This window comes from Onychomys torridus, chromosome 3 (genome assembly GCF_903995425.1).
Source record: "Onychomys torridus chromosome 3, mOncTor1.1, whole genome shotgun sequence".
NCBI lineage: Eukaryota > Metazoa > Chordata > Mammalia > Rodentia > Cricetidae > Onychomys > Onychomys torridus.
The window spans coordinates 48,827,396-48,834,779 of NC_050445.1; the positions used below are offsets into that span (position 1 = coordinate 48,827,396).

Sequence of the window (7,384 nt, forward strand, 5' to 3'; positions counted from 1 at the left end):
TTGTATAAAATTCTACAATATTCTCAAACTTAAAAATGTACTTAAAATAAAAAGTAAAACACTGTAGGATAATTTCAAAGATGAATGTAATCAAATATCTGTAGAGACTCATATTAGCCTGGTGGGAAAAGAGACTGAAGAGCAACTATCCAGTGAACATAACTGAAAAAAAAATGGCTCAATCACAAACATAAAATTTTTGCAAATAATATAGCGTAGAACACATGCTTCATATTGTTAAGTAGAATATTCTCCTTGGTATGCAAAATCAGAATGTGGTGGGAAGATTGGCTTTCTATTGGAGTCTGCTTCTGAAATAATTTTTGAGAACTGTTTGATGACATTATTATTTGTGGATCCAGATTAGAAAACTCTTTGAAGCTCTTCAAAGCCTGAATATTTAGACATAAGAATAAAGCAACAACACTAAAGTGAATGTCAGTGGTGATATGAAGACTAGACACACATGACCCCTAGAGTTACAAAAATCTGGGTTAAATTCAAGAACCATCACAAATAGAGAACTAGACTGATATTGTTGTGTTTATAGACAATGACACCTGTGGTATATACAATAGTGTCACAGCTTTAAATATCCATTATATAGGGAGATGGTATGGTGAGTGAGGTAATCTATTTGATTTCTAGAGTACCTTTGGATATTTAGTAAAAGATTATTTCTAGTTATTGGCATGGGTTTCTTTTTTTTTCTTAAGCATTTTATTCTAGTATTAGCTTGCAGCTGTCTTTCTTCTTTTTCCTTCTGTCTTTTCTAGACAGATACTTTAAGGCCACTTGTGCTGGTCACATGGGGTGGCAGCAAAGTAAGCAGTAAAAAAAAAAATGTAACTGTTCCAGCTATTTCTGTTCATAGAGTCAAGACACATCAGGCCCTCTAACAAGAAGAAGGTTACATTATACTTTTGTGATTTCTCTTGAAGAGAACTGAACACTGTATTTTTGGTACAGATGTTAAAATAATATGTCCTCGCTGAAAATCAAAAGTGTAATATTCACCTAAACAGCATAAGCTGTGACCCTCAACGATTTATAATGTCTTTGAAGCTGCCAAGAGGTGGCAAAAACACTAATTTTAACAGGATAACAAATTGTATTTCTTTTATGATATCCCTGCCATGGTGAAAATGGAAATTATTGATGCTGGGAACAGTGCCCATAGTGCCGTTAATCATTGAATTGCTATTAATTGATTTCCCTAGGCATGAGCCAAGACATGCTAGGACACCACTTATTAGAGTCCTTTACCATTCCACCAAACCTGTTTGATACCGCTTGGAGAGCAGAGATTTTAGAGTGAAATGCATTTTGGTTCTAATACCAGAGATACCTCTCTTTGGTACAAGAGCTAGTCAATTTAAACTATTTAGTAATTGATTGACTTTTAGGATATGAAAGAACTGAATTGTCCTTTCCTCTGTATTACTATAAAATAATTCAAAATTATGTATTGAAATACCTTCAGTCAATATATATATATATATATACAGAATCTTAGAGAATTTCATTACCTTCCAATATCTGCTACAAATGTTCTATACTCAGTATAACTGGAGAAGTTATTCATTTTTGTAAAAGAATAAAACAAAGTTAAACCCCCACATAGGCTGAATTTCACTAGCAACTGAACCCAAAATTAAATTTTCTTTTCCTTCCTTTCTCCCACCCTTGATTTCCTCTTCCCTCTCTCCCTTCCTCCCTCCCTCCCTTCCTCCCTTCTTCCCTTCCTTCATTCTATTCTTTACTCTCCTTAAAATATCTAGTTAGTAATAGAATGCATAAGAACAGATATTAAAGAAAAGTATAATTACAAAAAACAGAAGATATATTCAAAATTGTGATTACTTATGTTGACATGAATATATGAATGCTTTTACATAGTGAGCACCTTCTTCCTTTAAACAAAACTTGGATACTATTGTCCAACATATTATAAAGGTTGATTGAGTGATTATTTTGTCCTTTTTCTTAGTGGTCTATTACAATAGTAGATAAAGAAAGAAAAGATGTGCCCTGCTAATTGATGTGAATCATATAGAAAAGGTCAAAATGGAATTGTTCATGACTACTGTCAGAAATGGGCAAAATATTAACATTTCTGTATCATGTTCTCATCACAGAAATTATGATGGTACAAAAGGACACAATATCCATTTATTCCCATGATCCAAACATCTATTGACTGGAACCAGAACGGTAAAAATCTTATCTAAGAATACATGTTGACTAAGAGAAAATCATGGTCAAATTAACATGTTTGCTTGCAACTTACAATAGACCCTTATTGTCAGAGATAGACCAAAGCATAAGTGATCATTAAATCATAATGTGGATACTAAATGCAGACAATATGAAAATTAAAAGAATAATGGTAAATAATTGTCATTAAGAATTATAATTTGTATCTTGTTAAATTGAGGCTAGATAGAAACTGTAAAAAATACATAAGTATAAAATTTCTATGGATATTATTATTTTTAATACTTTGGTACTTCAAATTATTTTGAAAAACCTAAAACACTTTTAATGTATTATTCATGTAAAGTTTGTGCACATATGCTTGTTTGAGCACTCAGCTGAACTACAGCAATTATTCCAACACAGGCAAGGCAAACTCACTGCTCAATAGAGCATTTTAAAAAGAAAATATGATGCAGATATTCTTCCTGTTCTCATTCTGAGGTAATCAGGACAAGCTAAAAGTCTTCTACAGTAAGACCGTGCACATGTCTCCAGACCTATTCTATCTCTAGGCCTGATTTTCTAAATGCTGTGAAAAATAGTTCTGATTTGATTGTTTTATGTAATCATGTGATGGTTAAGATTACATCATTTCTTTAATTGACCTTAAAAAGGTGACATTGTAGCTGCTGTAATAATTAGTAGATAATCAAACCTAATATGCTTCCTGGTAGGAAGAATTTGTGGCCATTGTAGGAAAATATGTGCTTACCAGTTGCTATTAAGGGAAATATAAAAATACTATTTTATTTTCTAGGAAAAATAAATATGAATTCTGTTTAGCCCCTACTGGCCTTGAACTCACAACCTAGACCACACTGGCCTTCCAATCATAGAGTTCTGCCTTGAGTGCTGGAATTAAAGGTATGCACCACCAGTACATCCCTAATAGATACAAATTCTAAGAATCTTTGAACATTTGTGTTCCTTCTTAGCTTTGAAGACAACTTTTGCTTGCTGCTGTCTCTTGGCATTTCAACTAAAGTTGAATTTGTGTTGTAAATCTTTACATTGTCTGTGCCTCTGAGGAATCTCTGAAATGATACCTGCACTGGAGGTTTCATTGTTATTTAAAATAACTTACTTCAGGAAAAGAAAGAAATATTCAAAATTTAATTCAGTATAATTGCTGAAGACAGAATATTTATGAGACTAAAAGCTTGTAGCTAAGCATTTTGTATTAGAAAAAATATTATATTTTAAGGCTGATATTTAATTTAAATGTAAATCAATAACCAACTGAATGCCTATTAACAATGTAAAATGGCATGAAATAAATGGACAATAAAGAATGGAGAAGAATGTGGAAAGTCAATATAGAGATATTAAAAAGTTCAATTCCGCCGGGCAGTGGTGGTACACGCCTTTAATCCCAGCACTCGGGAGGTAGAGCCAGGTGGATCTCCATGAGTTCGAGGCCAACCTGGGCTACCATGTGAGCTCCAGAAAAGGCACAAAGCTACACAGAGAAACCCTGTCTCGAAAAACTAAAAAATAAAAAAAAAAAAAAAAAAAAAAGTTCAATTCCATATGTATTAAAAAACATAAAGACATTGTAAGAAAGGTTAGGAGAAAAATGATGACATTGGTAAAACTATTGCAAAAAAAATGTAAAGAAAATATTTAAACTTAGCAGGAATAGCAGATGGAATAATTAAGGGAACTATCTTAGATGAAAAAAAACAGAGAGGAGAAGGGCATAGTGCTTGTGGAAGGCATAAGCCATCTAGGTTTATTAGAAAATGGTTTGAATACTTAATAAGGTTAGGGCTTGGAAGCTGAAAAGTGCTGGTCACATTCAAAAAGCCAGAGAAGTTAGCACAAACGTCAAGTGGGATACATGACATGCCACTTGCTAAGAAGAAGATACACTAATGCTCTTTGAATACACAATAGGCTCAGTTATGTGCACTGGTTACAAAACTCCTTATAAACAAGATCACAGAAAAATGTCTAGATTGAAATTCACTGTCAATTTCTTTCCTTTTCTCTTTTCTTTTGCTTTCTTTCTTCCTTCCTTTCTTTTTTTTTTTTTTTTTTTTTTTGTCAGACCTGACAAATAAAATAATACTGGCTTTATAAACCATGTCAGGACAACAATGAAGGAAATAAAAATGAACCAAGTTTTCTACTTTGGGAAAAGATAAATGAGAGGGACAACAATTCCCTACTCCAATGAAAACAATAATGTATGAAGCCCTGGATCTGGAGATGCCCAACACAAGGCAATGAGAGACAATGACTCTGAGATGTGGGAAATAACTTAGTCCTATGACTTCTGAGAGATAGCCCAAGATGATTGACGGTGCTCGTCTCAGGCACAAGAGAGGAAGAGCTGTGCTCTCTATACGGGTTGTAATGCAGCTGAGATTCCAGGCCTGGCAACAAGGAGACTGAAAGGGCGAGAGAAGTGCAGGAATGACCAACTCTGTGAGCAAATGACACAGGCCAAGAAAGACTCAAAAGGATTGGGAAATAAAGAACCCTAGATACCTGCTGTGGGATGTTCAAGTATGTCAAATGTGTTGCTCTGATTGGTTAAAATAAACACAATGCTGATTAGCTAGTAGCCAGGCAGGAAGGATAGGGTAGGTGGGACAAGGAAGAGGAGAAATGTGGGAAGTGGAAGGCTGAGTATAAATTCTCCTGCAATCCATTCTAGAAAACTAAATTGTCAACTAATCTTAAAGAGTAAATAAAGTCCTGCAATGTCAAAATCAGAAAAACAATCAAGTAGTGAATAGGATGGTTATGTTCGCTCATGCACAGATAACTTCAACTTTTAGGGCGTTGGAGATAGGTGAATTATTGTGGCTTTCTGAGCTCTAGGTTCAAGAAGAGACTCTGCCTTACAGGAAGAAAGCAAAGAGTGACACAGAACACTTGATATCCTTTCTCTGGAATTTACACATAACACACATATACACAATTTCAGCAAGCCAAACCCAACAATATCTAAATCACTGAATATATCTTAATAATTTATTCAAACATTAAAAAAATCAGGCAGTGAAGTTGCCCATAATAACAGAATAGCTAAATAAACTAATGAGAACCTAACATTAAATAATCTCAAAAGAGTTATAAAATCATTTGACAATCTCTAATATACTTTTTGTTATAAAAGCTACCAGCAAACAAATATAACTGTCTTAGCCCTGGAAAATGACCTGTGATCCCCAACAAGAAGAACTATATTTCCTAGTGCAGGTCTTCAGTATTGCTGAGCTGCTACCACCTACCTGTCCCTGAAGTACATTTGTTACCTTGTGAAGCTCCTGAGGTCTGCAGTCTTGGACCAGGATGGACCAAGGCTTTGATTTCAAGATATTTCATAAGATTTGCAGGCAAGCTCATTGACTTCCTGCCCTCTATTGAGAATAAGGTGAGGCACACGGTTTCATACTGAAGCTTACTCTCCTATGGGGAGTCAGGGTCTCACCATGTGAGCTTCTGTGTTGTGCTTCCAGCAGGACAAGAGCATAAAGGCATGTTAGAGGAAAACAGAGACAAAAAAAAAGGTAGAGAGGGAAAAACTCATTTCACAGGTAGCATCAGGTAGTATGCCATCACTTCTGCCATACTCTACAACCCAAAACCACTTCATTCAGTAGGTGTGTGAGGAACACTAATCCCACTGAAATAAGACCTTTTCTTATAGCTAGGTTTGTCAAAGTATGAGTCCACAATTTTTAAATGGAAACCATAAATGTGAAATGAGAATTCATAGAACAAAGAGAGATAAAGTCTTAAAATTACATATGTACTCTTAATTTTAGTTTTTTAAAAAAAGACAGAAAAGCATAAAGAAATAGAGGGTCAGAGAGAGGGAGAAGCATGGGAAGGAAGAAAAAAGAATGAAGAAGAAAAATACAAGTGAGGGAGAAGGGAAGAGGAAGGGATGAGAAGAAAGAACTAGAGATACGGGTAGTGTCAGATGACGATAAAATAATTTGAAGATTACTAAAAAACACAATCAGATGTTATGAACATGTTATTGCCAATGCGGTATGAGAAATTTGTTTCAGAAAAGAATATTGATCATGTTCATATGTTAGAGAGCTACTCCTCAACTATATGTGCTTCCCCTCACACACGCAGTTTGAGTATTTTCCAAATAGTATACACATTTTTTCCAACTCAGAATAGTTCTTTGATATTTAGCTTCAATAATTGCACTTTAAAATGTTTGATTTTAAAACAGATGGTAGAAAAATACATTTCAGCTTATTGAATGACATAAAAACTTATCCTGAATAGACATTTTCCATCACTCAACCTAGATCTAAAGAAATGAAAAGATCATAGGAGCAAATGTATGTTATCTGAATGTAAGCTTCAGTTCTAAAGAATTCACAAGGTATAAGATATTTCTTAGAAGAAAAAGTAGGATATGTACATTTTACATTGAGTATTAACTGCTCAGACTTCACATTAGCATCTTGCAGGCCAATGCTTTATTGAGATATTATGCTTAGATGTTAAGATAAATGATATTACCAAAAATGCATTTTCAGTCTACATTTAATGACTTAGGAAACATAATTTACAAATTTTTCAAGTGTGTTTATATAATATTTCATTAAGACACAACAAGAAGAATGATTTTCTGCAAGCTAGAGAATTCTGGGAAGGGTACATCCTTATTTTCACCTAAGTTTAATGAGATGATTAAATTCCAGGTTAGTTAGATATAATAAATGAACAACACATACATCCAAGAAAATAGCGCTGGATCCTATTAATGTGCATAATTAATACATTTAATGAAATACCATATAAGATATTTGGATACAAGTAAGAATTTCAAGGTATAAAAATGATTTTTTTCTAAAATTGCCTTTATAAAACATTCAATTTATTCCTAAAAGTCTTATTATTCCTCTGTTCCAATGTAGTTTTTCACCAATAACTTTATTATTGTCATATTCACTGCTTTCCCATTCATTTTTGTTCTTGATCATTTCCAGCAATTTAAGTAATTAAATAATGGCCTATTTCCCAATACTTTTCTTAGTCACATATTATATATCACTTTTTATAAAATTCACACACACACACACAATTTTATTTGTTTTTTTTTCTTTAAATGTTAGCATTGTAATCATGCCTTGAGCTCACTTCT

General features: G+C 33.6%; 1 non-coding gene across 1 annotated transcript; it reads left to right on the forward strand.

The window, feature by feature from the left end:
* The first annotated feature begins 2,669 nt into the window (after positions 1-2,669).
* LOC118580958 lies at positions 2,670-2,799 on the forward strand. The gene has a single exon (XR_004944608.1). It is a non-coding gene; the product is annotated as a small nucleolar RNA SNORA72 (small nucleolar RNA).
* Positions 2,800-7,384: the final 4,585 nt, after the last annotated feature.